Genomic DNA, 16,822 nt, shown 5'->3' with positions numbered 1-16,822 from the left:
ATCAAAGCTCTAAAACCTACAGAGCAGGTTGTCTGGACTTCCTAAGGGGAGAAAACACAAGGAAAGGTGCAGGAAAGAGACTAAAAAGAAAAAGGATGGAGAGAAGGATTGGGGAAATTAGAAAGAGGCAAGGCAGAGGAGAGACTAGATGTTTCCACAGAACAGGAAGCCCTTCCTGCGTCATTCTCCACCCACATACACACTTGGACAGAGCGGTGTGAAAAATCTGTGAAGTGCTGAGAACATGCCCACGTTTTCTAACCATCTCCTCTGAGCTGTTTATTCAGAATTGTTCCAAAACTCAAGAAAATCATCTTCCTTCTGCATCTATGTAGCTGTCTGCAGCTTCTAGCCTGTGGATTTTCATCTCCTCCAAATTAAATCCTCGTTTATTTGTAAATTCTTCCAAAATATAATTTGGGGGAGTCAAATTGAATTTTGGATCTCGCATATTTACCTATCCCATTTCTTATTGATCATCTAAGTGTATTATTCATGGTGGTTGGTTTGCACCGACAATCTAGAACTTTCCAGGGGGAGACGGGAGAACAGAAATTCGAGGAGAGAAGGCAATGTGGGAAAAGTGGAGAACACAGAAGTGACCCGAGTCCCTCCTTCTCAAGCTGAGTGGATCGATGCTAACAGCTGAGGGAAGCCAAATTGTCCACAGTTGGGCACAGTCGATCCAAATCTGCCCTGAGCAGCCGAGACTACGATACATTCAGACCATGGCAAGTTCAGCCTTTGGTTCTGATGTACACATATTTCAGTTCCAAGAGTAAAGTTTAATTTGAGCAGAACAAGCTCACTGGAAGAAGAATAAATGAGTGTTAATATGGTTTAAATAGCATGCCATTGTGTGCATTGAATTTTCATTGAAACATTGCACGGCAGCATACCTATGGAGGAACATCTACTATTTCCTTTCAAAATCAGTTGACAGCTTCTGGTTTGAAGAGATTTCAGATCTATGAAAGCATGTGAGCCTGGAGCCAGAGTCTCTTTCTCTTTTCTTTGTTGCTGCTTAGAGTGTCTTACACAATCATGTTGCCCAATACAAACGCATAAAAAGTAGATTCTAGGAAGTGACAAAAGACCAAGTGGCCTTAGCTTTCAAGGCCACTTCCTGTCGGAGCTGTGGTCAGATACAGTGATATATTTTCCATTTAAGTACCCAGTGAATTAGTATGGTTCTTATTATAATTGTGACCTCATCTTATCATTTTTAGTTTGGCTGAATACATTTCAGGTCCTTGGAAACAAAGGGAACATCATTAGAATATGCATGAATTAGATGAATTGGGTAAGCAGAGAAAAGTCAAAGGTTTGGGAAAGGGGAAATTGCATTTTATGGAATAATAATGGATGTTTCATCCATTCATTGCTACATCTTCTTAAAATAAGTATAATTTTGATTCTTATGATAACTTTGAAGCAACCTGATACTTTGACCAGGATGTGTTATAAGAATTATCTATGGACATAATCTACTTCTTAATAAATAGTTCAAGCTAAAGAGTCACATAGATTTCTTTTTATGTTGCCATCTCTTTTTTTTTTTCTCCCTCTTAAACAAGAACTTTAAGGAATAGCTTTGTGAGAAGGAGGTAAAGAAAGCCTTTAGGAAATGATGTCGCACTGAGCAGTTCATTTGGATTGATTGACTTCCCCATTAGTCCCTCCCGATTGAGGAAAATAAGGGTTTAAAACCTGTTTGTTCAGCCTATCAGCTCAAATGCAAATTTCCACTAGACTCGATGAATTCATTCCGATGTAAATTATAAACAATAAAAATCATAAACAACTCACAGTGACAGACAGAGAATAAACAGGTCCGTGTCTAGCACTTTGGAAGCTGCGGTTGCCTAGGAAAATGTGAGCTAAGAGATGCCACATCACCAAGTTCAGGCATCCCAGGTGACAGATGGCACAAAATCAATAGCTGATCAGAGACAAGCACTTGGCATTTTGTCCTGTGGGTGGGAGGAAATAAGTGTTAAATTTTTAGGGAAAAAAAACAAAAAAAAACAAAACCCAGTGCAGAATCAGGATCTGCATACAGACCGAGAAGCAGGCAAAAGTTTAGCTGTCTTTCCTTATACCCGTAGAAAATGTCGGGTGTTCTAGCAAAGTTAGACAGATTCTTCACTGGCCACAGACCTCGTACTAACCACTTTAGATGTAAAACTTATCCTGATTGCTTGTTAAGATGGGAAACAGAAATTCCTTGAAGTACTTAGCATTGTACAATATTTGGGACAAGGTCTTAAAGGTGGAATTTAAAGTGAAAATCTCACATGTTCATGTGGCCAAAAGTGTCCTGGGATTTTGGGTCCATCGACATCGTCCATGCTGTCCTGCTCCAAATCTCAGCAGCTTGATCACAAAGGTTCTTTCCATTTCACCACATTAAGAAGCTGGCTGGATTTAGGCGCTAGAAATCTGGCAATAATCCTTGATAGCTCCTCCTTTCTTATCATGTAAATTTATCTATTTTGCCTCTGTAAATTAACACCTCCACTGCAGGTGCTTTGGTGTCCAGAGAGACCTCTCTCATTTGACAAGGAAAAAGAATGGCTCCTTGTAGTCTGTTTCCATGCCTGCCCTCTAAGGATTCCTCTGTAAAGCAAGGAAGTGGGTCTCTTAGAGACAGTCCTCGGTGATGCTGTTTCAAACCCTCAGTCACTCCTATAGGAGCTCTTAGGAAACCCTTGAGTTTGCTTGCAGAGCTCTGCATGACCAGCATCCCAGCATCCTGGCTTCCTTGGCCTTGCCCTCCTCACAAACACTCCTCCACTAGCTCTCCTGCATCTTTCCCCAGGGTTTTCAAGTTCACAGGCATCTCTTGCTGCGCTTGAGTGAAGTACCTCTTTCTCTTCCAGCATATCCAATCCATTAGCGCGGCCAAACTGACTTAGCTTCATAGGAAAAGTCAGTTTCTCAGAGCATCTTCCCTTTCTGATACATCAAGTACCTTCATCCAATCGTACTGTAGGCTAATAATTTCTTCCCTCGGCTTGTAGCTGTAGTTGATCTTTGCTACTTAGTGGTTTCTGGTTTTCTTCAAACTTTACCACCCCTATCTTCCCCCACCTCTGTTTCACTCTTTGTTATGAGATAGGATTGGAAGGTGGGTCGAGGAGGGAGGGAGGGAGGGAGAGAGAGAGAGAGAGAGAGAGAGAGAGAGAGCACTACGAACAAACCACAACCAACACCCCTGAATGTCCAACAACCACCAAACCTGCCTTTCAGAGTTCTAGCCTTTCCAAGTCCTCTAAAATATTGCCAGAATTCAAAATATCTCACAATCCCAGATACGATCTACAGTTGGCAGATCCATGCTTCTGCCAGAGCACGAGGCAAATCAGAGTTAGCTGCTGCAAACAGTCTCAAGCAGCCCGGTGCCCCATGCCCCACACCCCAAGCCCCACGCCCCACGCCTGCGATTAAAACAAAAACACATGCTTATATCATGTCTGTGTTTTTTAAAGAAACCAAAATTCTAAAACTGTCATTACACTGGCACATAAACACGTTCAATGGCTTTTGAAATTTACTGAGTAAAATGACTGTGTCTCCACCCCCACCGCTCCTTTTTATGAATTGAACAGTTTCTTTAGGGGCAAAGAGAACCTCACAGTCTACTTTGAAATCTTTTGAACTTTATATAGAAAGCACTTCCTGAAGGCCCTATAGATGTTGCATTGCATATTACAGGGCTCTTCGAGTCAGGCAGATAGATGTTCAGTGGCCTCACACTGTGAGTTTGTATTTACTGTGAAGTGGGTTTTCTTGAAGAGCAGTTTGGTGACAATTCAGACATAGTTGTAAGCACAAATAATGTATAAGTAGGTATTTTTCTCCTCTTCCAATAGTGCTTTTCTGCTTAGTAACAGGAGACAAATTAAAACACATTAAGGATTATGAAAGCAATCACGTGGGAACATTCTGAGTTGTATGAGGAGTCAAGCAGAAAATAAAATAACCTTGTCTGAGAAGTTTTTGGCACACAGCTGAATTAAACACCTTTACCATCATCATGAACCTTTATATGTATATATATATATATATATATATATATATATATATGTAAATGATATATATGCTATATGTGATATATATAATGCTTCTTGAAAGGGCTATCATAGCATTGATCAAAGTTCATTAAAGCAGTTTATGAACACTTTCTATGTCTACATTTTGACACCAAAACAATAGATCTTTTCTGATAATGAACAATTAGCTAAAACAAAATTTGAAGTACTTACTATTTGTCTATCTATCTATCTAATCTCTCTACCATCATCTATGTATCTATGTGTTTATTATTTGTCTGTGTATCATCATCTATGTATCATGTCATCTGTCTGTCATCTATTTATCTATGTGTACAGGTGTTTTGTCTGCATGTTCATCTCTATACTATGTATATTCATGGTGAGTGCAGTGACCAGAAGATGGACTTGATCCACTGCAACAGGAATCACAGACAGTTGTGAGCCACCATGTGGTTGCTGGGAATTGAACCTGGGTCCTCTGGAAGAGCAGCTGATGCTCTCAGCCACTGAGCCATCTCTACAGCCCCAAACTATATTTTTTTAAAACAGCAAAGACATTAGAAATGTATTTTCTTATAGTTCTGTGGGCTAGAAGTTCGAAATACTTTTTTAAACAATGACAATATTAGAATTGTCACATCAAATTCCACGTATTAATATGTCCTTATTTATACATCTCTCTCATTTTTGCTTTGTGTTTGACTATCAGAGGCATCTATTGTATCTTTACTGACTTGTCCAAGGAAGGTTATTTAAACAAAACCTTATATTGTTGTTGTTGTTGTTGTGTGGGAACACGTGCCATGTTGCCCCTGTGAAGGTCTGAGGGCATCTTTGCAGAATCTCTTCTCTCTTCTCCCTTTTACATAATGATCTGACCAGTTTTATGTAAACTGGACACAAACTAGAGTCATCTCAAAGGAGGGAACCTAAACTGAGAAAATGCCTCAGGAAGATCAAGTGCAAACAAACCTGTGGAGCCCTTTCTTAATTAGAGGTTGATGTGGGAGGGCCCAGCTGATGGTGAGCCCTGCCAGCACTGCGCTGGAGGTCCTCAGTTGTTGGCTGAGGAAGCCAACAAGCACAATCCCGTGTGGCTTCTGCACCAAGTCCTGCCTCCAGATTCCTGCCCTGACTTCCTTCCGTGAAGAACACCATTCCGGAAACGTAAGCTAGATAAACTCTTTTCTCTCTCACTTGTTTTCGGTAGGTCGTGGTGCTTTATCGTAGCTATAGTAACGCTAATGAAGATAAATGAGGTCCGGGAATCCAACTTGGATCCTCAAGCTTGCAGAGTAGGTATCTTTAACTGCTAAGGCAGCTCACTGCCCCAAGTTTTATTTTTCCCAATAGAAACATAGCAGAAATATGAAGGAACATTTTACTTCTAAGAAATTCTACGGGCTATGATATGGCTATATAAAACAGATAATGCGTACCAGAAAAGCATATTTTTAATGTGTGACCCTTTGCATTTTCATGTTTTGCCAGAGGGTGATATGTTAGGCATTAAGGGGCACACGCAGCTGACAATTGGTATGCTATGGAGGTTTTCAGTCCAGCCTATGTTGAAAACTCGGTTGACAGATACTTTGTCCAATATTTACTTCGGTGATACATGACTCGGTATTTTTTCATCGTATGCAGAATATGCAGTTGACTAGCTTTCTAAGTACACAACCAGAAGGTTCTTGTGAAAGGAAGTGTCTAAAGGCAGCAGCATCTTTAATTGGTGCTTAAATTCAAGCAGCTGTCTTTCTGCAGCTAGGCTGGGCCCCAGAGAACCTGCCTAATGTTGTGCTCAGGATTTCTTAGAAGCAGCTCCCTGTTACCCCCTCTCTAGGGGTAAGAGTTGTGCGTTTGCTTCAATTAACCTCCTCACTTTAAGCAAAACTGTGTGGAAAGACGCATAGAAAAACGCCATCCTGTTTACAGAGCTGAAAGCAGCCCTGCCTTAAAGGCTCGCTCTTGCTTCTTAACCTGCAAGCTAATGGTAGACAGAGTTCAGCCCTTAAACCCAGCAGATCGCTGAGTACACAGGGCCATTATCCACCCGCCCGTCCCTTTTCCACCGTAGAGTGTTTGCGAGAAAAGCGTCCGCAGAATGCAAATCTTTTCTCTGCCTTTTGACGGGTAAAGAATACGTGGAGCATTCGATAAATCATGTCTCGAGGTGCTAAGCCACGTCGATTTCGCAAAGGGTTTCAGAGAGTCAGTGGATGTGAAAGGTTCATTCCAGTCTGCTGCTCTGAAGTTGCGATATTGTTACTGCACTGGCCTGATAAAGTCTCTCTGGTTTTAAAACTCATTAGCAGAAGATTTGTTTTCAAACTATCTTCCCCTTCCCGCAAACAGTCCCTTCAAGTGAGGACCAGTTTGATGGGCGTCACCTGAGAGTTCTTTAGGAACAGATTCTTGGACCCTTCCAGGTGAATCTTATGTTGCTTAAAGCTAAAAACTAAATAAAATTTAGTTTTTGACCATGTCATTCATATATAGAATTCATTCTGTGAATAAAGGAGGGTTAAGACTGTAGACCGTGAAGTCAGACTACCTGAATTCAGAAGAGGTTGGGAGTTTTAGCCAGCAGTGAGTCTGTGGTTAAGTTACCCCTCCGGCTAAGCTTATCTAAGAGCACTGGTAGACTTCCTCACCATGCCAATGGTCAGCCTCAGCTTAGAGAGGGGTTCCAAAAGAAGGGGTGTGTGGGAACGGCAAAAACAAAGGACTCAAAGTCAAGTCTTGATTCTAAGCTGGCAGCCTATGCTCTCTTCTGGAGGTGGTTTTCCAGCTTGCATTCTCTCTGTTCTGCATTCTTACCCTCTGATCTGCTTACTCTAGAGATCTCCAGACAGCTCTTTCTCTTTGTTCTGCTTAAGACTGTTCTCCAAGCAGTTCTCTCTTGCTAATCTAAAACATTCTCTGGATGGCACATCTCCTGCAGATCGTTAGCCCAGTCTTTAATTTTCCAGATCAATCCAGTCATTTACTTCAGGTTTCTTCTTGATTATTCTAAAATCAGCCTCCAGTGATTCCTAGCCCTTTTATGCTTAAAGAGACAACAAGCACACATTTTCTTTTAACATTGCAAAAGAAATCGGAGTCCTAAGGTCCCAGCATTTACCATTTTGCTGAGACAGAGTCATACCTTTGCCTCCCAGACTCATGCTGCCTCTGATTATCATGGAGTCTTAAATGTTAACGGGAAGGACATTCCTTAAAGGAGGAATGCAAAACATCTACCTTAGTATACAAACAAGCCTTATGCCCATAGCAGTCATTGACAGTTCTGAAGGTCCATGTCTGCTGGCCCTGTACCAGGGGCAGAAACCATGTCAGTCTGTCCCCACCAAGGCTGTGCCAAATGAGGTAGAACACATGAACTGTTGGCAGTCATATTCCATACATACATACCAATATGTGCCATTCTTTAATACTTGGAGCTTTTGTGGAAATATCTAGCAATATTTATGTGACCATGAGTATTTGTAGGCTATTTCAAGACAACCCAAAGGACTGAAGAAAAAAAAAAATAGAGAAAATGGAGGGAAGATCTTTTCAAATAAAAGTTAGTCTTTGATGATTTCATTCACGTATAGAATTCATTCTGATGACCCTCACAGCACCCTCTCTACCTTGTCCCTTTCCCCATTCCAACCTGCTTCTCTTCTTTCTAGGTCGCTCTTTCACGTTCATAATCTTTGTGTCCCACTGAGTTTAATGAGGACTGAATACACAGGCATGGGTATGGAAATAGTCACTGGAGCATGGTAGGTGCACCAAGAGCTACACAGCTAAAGACAATGACTTCCCTTCCCTGGTCCCTGTCAATAGCCCACACCTCCCTAGGGAACACATTATGAGTGCTTCCCCTATCTGTGACTGACAACTGACAGGTCTAGAGTGTTGCAGATCCAGCACTGCCACCAAATATAGGTTCTGGGAGTTCCTGACTGCAGTGGCTGTGCCCTGCCCAGAAGTGAGCATTTCACAGCCCTCCTCCTGGGCATCTGGCTCTTAGATTTCTTTCAGGCCCCTCTTCTCAGATGTTCCCCGAGACTAGACGGAGTGATAAGAGATGTCTGAGAATTCTCGGAAGCACAAGGAACATTCTATCATTGTTTAGTCTAACCAAACATGGCTTTGTGTCCGCCATTCTGAAAATTCATAGGGATTTGAAAACAAAATCAAAATAGGATGTGAGAGAAAACAAGTTAACATGATAGTCATTGCTCTAGGAGCCAGAGTAAGTTTAAGCCCAAGTTTTATAGCTGACTGCTAAGTCCCTCTTTTTCCTTCATTTGAGGTTGTGTGTGTTTGTGTGTGTGTTCTGAGAAAGACTGCAAATGCTTGCTTATTGTCTACATAGCAAAACTTTTCTTCTGTGTGTACTAATAAAATCAGTCATCGCCATCATTCTCTTCTATGTCTATAATCAGCTTTTGAGTTCTTTGGGGAGGTTGGATGTTATACGGGTTATTTTTATCATTTTCCCCTCAAGAACATGTTCTTCTAACAATCTCAATATTTATTGCAAAGAATCTTCTCCCCCGCCCTAGAATAGTCTTTGTACCTCCAGGCGATTGTATATGCTGCTCTGTCTGAGTTTACGTTGTGATCTCATACACACCTAGACAGGAGTACTGCCCAATGCTGATTATCATAGCACAGAGAGAACTCTACAGTCTGAGCGCTCAAAGTTTGTTTTTACTTTAATACTTTTGCTGACCTGTATACTTGATATTATCACCTACCTTTCACAAGCAGCTTGTTGTTTCTTTCAGACCATACTTAGAACAATTTAATCAGATTTGGTTTTTGATCTAGAATCAATGTGCTGCAAATCGGTATTTTATAAATATGATTTTTCTGACCCATAAACATGGTAGAGATTTTCTTAAATTATTTCAGTAATAATGGTGTTTATCAATGTATCTGACATATTTTGCTTTTTCCAAGTATGTAATGTTTGGAGCACCGTATAAATGCAACTGCATTTTTGTTTTCTGGTATTTTTCTTATTTATAAATAAGGTCCTTCTATCTTCTTTTTTTTTTTTCTTCTATCTTCTTGAACTTCTTTATTTGTTCAAGTATGTATTTTTTGTAAGTTATTTCAGATTCTATAGTAACAAGTGACAAAAAAAGAACTTACTAAAATTATACACACACACACACACACACACACACACACACACATAGATATAGATATATTCTGGCTTGCTAGTTTGTCTAGGAATTCTAGGACAGTAATCACTAACAAATAGCCCTTCTGGCTCTTTAGTGTTCTTAGATTTTTTTTTAAGTTCACTATTAAGCAGAATATTGGGTATAAATGCTTGTTTACTTCCTTTTAAAGCATTTGAATTTATTCTTGTGCCATAAGGTTTTGTTTTCTCAGTGAAGACCATCACATTGCTGCAGGGGAGTTCACGCAGGGGTTAATCTGACCATGAGCTCTGTAAATTTCACAGCACATCCTTAGGTGTTTTGGGCTCTGGGGAGCAGGTGGGTGTTGAATGACTAGACCTGTGTTTCTCAACCTATGGGTCTGGACCCTCACACAAGCCATATATCAGATTTCTTTCATATCGGATATTTACATTGCAATTCATAGCAGTAGCAAAATTACAGTTCTGAAGTAGCAATAAGATAATTTTGTGGTGGGGTCATCACAACATGAGGAGGTGTGTTAAAGGGTTGCAGCGTTAGGAAGGTTGAGAACCAGTGCACTAGAGTATCAACACTTAAGTCCTTAATTTAAGCAGTGCTTTCTGCATTATTGAGTATGTGGAATAAAATGACACTGGGACCGTGGACAGTGACCTTGTGTTCTGTTCAACTGTTTGGTCTCAGCACACCTACCAACACCCTCATACCTCCAGAACAACATACATTGCTTAGACATCTTTCAGATACTTGGTGGCTTTTTGATTTGCATATATTTCATAGACTAAGCAGTTTTACAGTTTTTAGTTGTTTGTTTGTTTGTTGGTTTTTGGGTTTTTTTTTTTTTTTTTGTATTTTCTTTTTGTTGTTGATGTTTGGGACAGTTTCTCTGTGTAGCCTTGGCTTTCCTGGAACTCATTCAGTAGCTCAGGGTGACAACCTTGAATGCAGAGATCTACCTGCCTCTACCTCCTGAGTGCTGGAATTCAAAATGTGTAGCACCATACCTGGCTCACAGTACTACTGTGCAAGCTACCCAAGGAGAAAGGTGAACACCAACCCAGCTACAAATGCTTTGATCTACAGTGGTGATCTGCCTGCAGTCGCATGGTGCAATGGTGGAGCAAAGCTTGTCGGAATAGGCAACCAATATTTGGATTTAAGACCCACTCCATGAATTGAAACTCATCTCTTACACTTCTCATGTGGCCAAGACCCTGAGACTAGATAGACCATGGGTACTGGGGAAAGCAAACAATTGTACAAGCCCTATGCATGCTTCCCCAATCTCTGTGAGTTCCAATGAGTGTCATTCCCATTATGTTTAGATCTTGATTCCTGAGCATCCTCTATTCCCCCTGGCTCTTATACTCTTTCTGCCACCTCCTTCCCACCCTTCCTGAACCCCGAGGGGCAATATTTGATGGAGATATATCATTTAGGTTTGAATTTCCCTCTTTTTGTGCATGTCTCAGTGTTTATTCCATGGACTGCAGAAGGAAGCATCTCTCTGATGATGATGCATGAGCAAGCCACTGATCTATGAGTATGGCGGAATGTCAGGTGGAGTCATTACCCTAGCAGAACAGTAGTACTTCCTACAGAGTACATTCCAGCACCATGAATACTAGTCCATAGGGAGGAAGGGTCTAAGTAAACACCAGCTGATCATCTCTGTGTCCAGTGAGCTGTGTAGGTGTTGTCTTTAATAATAGAGCCTTGCTGTCAGTTTATGGAAAGCAATTATACTCTGGGTTGTATGGGACTTCCCATGGGACCCCTTTGGGCAACAACGAGTCAATTAGATGTAACCCCTTCTTGGTACTAGAATCTTCAATAGGTGGTGAGAGATGTCCAGTTTAGAGTCTTTCTCCTCTGTTATTTGGTGATTTCATTTAGATTGCCTTCATCCTATATATTCTAGGAAACTTATGCTGTATTAGATTTTGACATCACCCCTCAAATGGTCCCTAATTTTAGCCCTACTTCCCTGTATTCACTGGATAACCCCCAAATCCCTCTCCCTCCATGTTTGATTATTTCTAGTACCCCCCACATGTCCTTCTATAAATATCTATGCTATTTCCCATTCCTAGGAAGATCACTCCCTTTTTACTAGTCACTCTACACCTCATCTCTATTATCATCTGGATTGTAGCTTAGCAAAGACTTAACAGCTGTCTTAGTCAGGTTTTCTATTCCTGCACAAACATCATGACCAAGAAGCAAGTTGGGGAGGAAAGGGTTTATTCATCTTACACTTCTACACTGCTGTTCACCACCAAAGGAAGTCAGGACTGGAACTCAAGCAGGTCAGAAAGCAGGAGCTGATGCAGAGGCCATGGACGGATGTTCTTTACTGGCTTGACTCTCTTATAGAACCCAAGACTCCCAGCCCAGAGATGGTTCTACCCACAAGGGACCTTTCCCCCTTGATCACTAATTGAGAAAATGCCTTACAGTTGGATCTCATGGAGGCATTTCCTCAACTGAAGCTCCTTTCTCTGTGATAACTCCAGCTGTGACACAAAACTAGCCAGTACAAAAGCTAACTTACACATATAACTGATTGTATACAACATTTGTCTTCTGGGTTGCTGGTGTTCTAGGTTACATGGGATAATTGAAGAAAGAGACACTGCAGGATGGATTTAGGCTTCTCAGCAGCAGGGTAGATCAGCCTCTGAAAGATTGAGCCTGCCTTGCAGAACCTTTTTGTTGTTACACAAAAGGAACATTTAGCAAGTCTGTTTCCACAAACCAAACTCTGTTATCTGATCTAGGAGTAGTCTGAAGGAACCATTGCCTAAGCAAGTCTCAGCCATAGGAAACTTCCTAGTTTACTTGATAAGTCTTAGAACTAAGTTATGCAAAGGCCCTGTGAATCCTTCAGGAAATACAACTTCATAAACTTCAGATAAGAAGTCACGGACTATTTACCAAAGGATGCTTTAGAGCCTAGGTATTATCACTCTGAAATTCAAGCCAGATACAATGGCTCTGTTAAATTTCTGTTACACCAAGTCTGGTTGCCTCACTCAGGATAATGACTTCTTGCTCTGTCCATTTACCTGGGACTTGCATTACTTCATTGTCTTAATGGCTGAGTAATATTCCATCATGTAAATGTGGTAATATCTGTCGGGGGATGGACAGATTGTTTCCAATTTCTGGATATTATGAAAAGACCAGTAATGAACATAATTGAGCAAGTGGCTCTGTGCTAAGGTGAAGTATTCTTTCAGTTTATGCCCAAGAGTGGGATAGCTAGATTTTAAGATAGATCAATTCTCTGCCACGTGGTGGTGGCACTTGCCTTGAATCCCAGCACTTGGGAGGCAGAGGCAGGCGGATTTCTGAGTTTGAGGCCAGCCTGGTCTACAAAGTGAGTTCCAGGACAGCCAGGGCTATACAGAGAAACCCTATCTCAAAAATAAATAAATAAATAAATATCAATTCTCATCTTCCTGAGGGAACCATAGTCCTTATACACATTTGTGCCGCTCCAGCAGTGAATGTGTGTTTCCCTCATTCCATAGCTTTGTAATCATGAACTGTAATCATTACTTTTATTGAAATTAGCCATTCAGATAGGTATAAGATTTTCAAAGTCGTTCTGATTTGCATTTCCCTGATGACTAAGGATGTTGGACATCTCCTCAAGTGTTTGTCAGATGTTTTGAGTTTCCTCTTTTTGAGAAGTCTCTGTTTAGATCTGTACCTCACTTTTAAAATTGGGTTATTTGTTTTCTTGATATATCGTTCTTTGGATAGTAGCCATCTGTCATCTATGTATTCAGTGAAAATCTTTTCCGATCCCGTAGGCTGCAGCTTTGTCTGAATGACAATGTCCTTTGCTCTGCAGAAGCTCTTCAGTAAATGAGGTCCCATTTACTAACTGTTGATCTTAGTGCCTGTGCTTATGGTGTTCAGTTCAGAAAGTCTTTTCCTGTGCTAATGACTTCAAGGATATTTCCCACAACCTCTTTTGTCAGATTCAGTGTATCTGGCCTTATATTTATATCTTTGATCCATTTGGAGTTTTGTGTAGGGTGACAACTATATATCTATTTTGGTTTCTTCTACATGCAGAATTCTGGATTGACCAGCACCGTTTGTTGAAGAGGCTGTTTTCTTTCCCATGTGTATTTCTGGCTCCTTTATTAAAAACCAGATTATGGATTATATTAATCCTGCTGATCATGAGCATAGGAGATTTTTCCATCTTACAATATCTTCTTCAGTTTCTTAAGTATGAAGGCTCCTGATTTTTCTGAATTAATTTTGTATCCTACATAGCTGAAAGTGTTTATCAGCTGTAGGCATTTCCTGTTAGAATTTTTATGATCACTTAGACATGCAATCATACTATCTTTGTGCAGGATAGCTTTATGTCAAATGACAAAAAACTATAGTTATTTGAGAGAAGAAAACCTCGATTAAGAACAATGCCTTGTGATTGATAAAGTTGTAAGCAAGTCTGTGGAGCATGTCTCAGTTAATGATTGATGGGCAAGGTCTCAAATCACTGTAACTGGTACCACTCCTGGCCTCATGATCCTGGATGTTATAAGAAAGCAGACTAAGCATGCTATGAAGAATATGCCATTAACAGCCCTTCATGGCTGCTCAGTGGTGGACTATCCTGTGGAACTAAAAGTTAAATAAGCCCTTTCCTCCTCAACTTGCTTTTGGACATATTTTTCGTAGTAACAACAGTAACCCAACTAGGGCAATCTATAATTAAAGATACTTTGGTGACTTTCTCCCTTATTTATTTTCTATTTTTTTAACTTTATATTGAGTCATTGTGAATTTCACATCATGCAACCCAATCCCACTCATCTCCATGTTCCTTTGCATCCACCCTTGGCCCTTGCAACCTCCCACTACAAAAGAAAATAAAGATAGACTATTCTCAAGTTCCATCCATTTGCCTGCAAAGTTCATGATCTCTTTGCTTTTCATAGCTGAATAGTATCCCATTGAGTAGATATACCACATTTTCTTTATTCATTCTTCAGTTGAGGAGTATCTATGTGGTTTCCAGTTTCTGGCCATTATAAATAAAGTGGCCATAGACATAGTTGAGCAAATGTCTTTGTGGGATGGTAGAGCATCTATTGGGTATATGCTCAGTAGTGGTGCATAGCTGAGTCTTATGGTAGAACTATTCTGTTTTCTGAGAAACTGCCAAATTGATTTCAAAGTGGTCATACATGTTTGCAATCCCACGAGAAATGGAAGGGGTATTTTTTCCCTTGCTCCATATCCTTGCCAGCATATGCTATCACTTGAGGTTTTGATCTTAGCCATTTTGACCTGTAAGATGGAACCCAGATTTCTTTTGATTCTCACTTCCTTGATGACTTTGAACATGTAAGTGCTTCTCCACAGTTCGAGATTTCTCTGTTAAGGATTCTGTTTAGTTCTGCACCCTAATTTTTAACTGTGTTATTTTGGTTGCTAACTCAGATTTGGACATTCACAGTGGATGGAGCTTCGGAAAGCTGTAGTGTGTCCCAGTGTGTCACACAGTAAACCTTTTTGTCAACACATTTTACCTGCAAATATTCATTGCAATGAGTCTCTAGTCTGTTTCAAGGCCTTTGGCTCCTGCTATACTGTCAATACTGGAACTTCACTGGGATTTCTCTTGGATATCCTGTTCTTGCCCTGTGCCATCAAAATCCTGCAGCTTTAGATAGGCAGGAACAGCCCTTTCACAAGTTTAGGAACATCTTGGCTTCACTTTCTCTTCTATATCTTCACAGTTTACCCCATCTGTTCTATCTCTCCATTATACTTTCACACACTGTAGTGCATGCATGGCTGGTGCCTGGGTGTCTTTCTTCTGACTGCCCCAGCTGGGTGACCTGTTTCCTTCCCTATTGATAACCAATCCCTTGATTTCCTCCTGTTGTCTTACTGTTCTAGCTAAGACTTAAATGCTGTATTGAATAGGTGTGAAGAGAGTGGACAGCCTTGTCTTGTTCCTGATGTTAGGGGAAGGGCTTCATGTTTCTCTCTGTAGGTTGATGTTGGCTGTGGACTGGCTATAAATGCCCTCTATTGTTTTGAGGTATGCCCCTTGATTTCCATAGTCTCTCCAGAACTTTTATCATGAAAGGGTGTTGGGTTTTGCCAAAGGCCTTTTCTTCATCTAACTCTAAGAAAATGAGATGATGATCATGTGGTTTTTGTTTTTCAGTCCATTTATAGGCTGAATTACATTTCTCAGTTGTCGTATGTTGAACCATCCTTGTATAGATGAGATGAAGCATGATTGGTTATCCTGAATGATCTTTTTGATGTGTTCTTAGATTCAGTTTGCAAGTATTTTATTGAGTATTTTTGCATCTATATTCTTAAAAGAAGTTGGCCAGTAATTCTTTTTTCCTTTTGAGTCTTTGCGTGGCTTGGGTATCAGAGTGACTGTGGCCTTGTAAAATAATTGGGCAATGCTTTTATTTTGTGGAATTTGAGTAAAACTGGCGTTAACTCTTTGAAAGTCTGCAAAAATTCTACACACAGACACAAACAATCTGGCTATGGGCTTTTTTTTGTTGTTGTTGGTTGGGAGACTTAATTACTGTTTCTATTTTCTAGGGGTGAAAGATCTATTTAAGTTGCTTATCTGATCTTGACTTAATTTTCATAGGTGGTATGTATAAAAACATTTTCATTTCTTTTAGATTTTCCAATTTGGTTGAGTATCAGTTTTTAAAGTATGTCCAGTGATTCTCTGAATTTCCTTGGTGCCTCTTTCATCTCTAATTTTCATCTCTAATTTTGGTAATTTGTATCTTTTCTCTCCACCTTTTTGTTAATTTGGATGATGATTTGTCAGTCTTATTAGTTTTCATTGTAGCATTGTAGCATTGATTCTTTGTAATATTTGTTGTTGTTTGTACCTATTTCCCTTACTTCAGCCCTGAGTTTGGATGATGCTTTCCATCTACTTTTTAGGGGTGTTATTCTTTATTTTTTGTTTTGGAACTTTCAGGAATGCTGTAAAATTACTAGTATGAGATCTCTGCAATCTTTTCATGTTTGGGTATGTTGTGTATTCATTTTCATTGAATTGTATGAAAGCTTCAATTTCTTAATTTATGTCTTGACATTTTTTCCTTCAACAGAGAGTTTGTAAGCTTTCTATCTCTGCTATTGTTGATATCCAGCATTAATTTATGGTGATCAGGTAGGATGTAGGGAGTATTTCAATATTTTTGTATCTGCTTAGACTCGCATTGTGTTCAAGTATGTGGTTAATTTTGGAGAAAGTTCTATGCGGTTCTGAGAAGAAATATATTCTTTGCATGAAATAATCTGTAAATATGTTAAGTTAAGCTGTCAGTTAGCTACAGCTTTTCTGGTTTTTATCTGGTTAAGCTGTTGTGGTAGTGTGAATATGCTTGGCCCAGGGAATGGTGTTATTAGGAGGTGTGGCCTTGTTGTAATAGGTGTGGCTTTGTTGGAGATAGTGTGCCACTGTGGGGATGGGGTTTGAGACTCGCCCTGGAGCCAGGTAGCAGACACACTTCTCCTGTTTGCCTGTCAATCAAGATGTAGAACTTTGGACTCTTCCAGCTCCTT

Source organism: Mus caroli, unplaced genomic scaffold, assembly GCF_978045245.1.
Source record: "Mus caroli unplaced genomic scaffold, Mus_caroli_1 scaffold_9, whole genome shotgun sequence".
NCBI lineage: Eukaryota > Metazoa > Chordata > Mammalia > Rodentia > Muridae > Mus > Mus caroli.
This window is presented reverse-complemented; position numbering follows the sequence as displayed.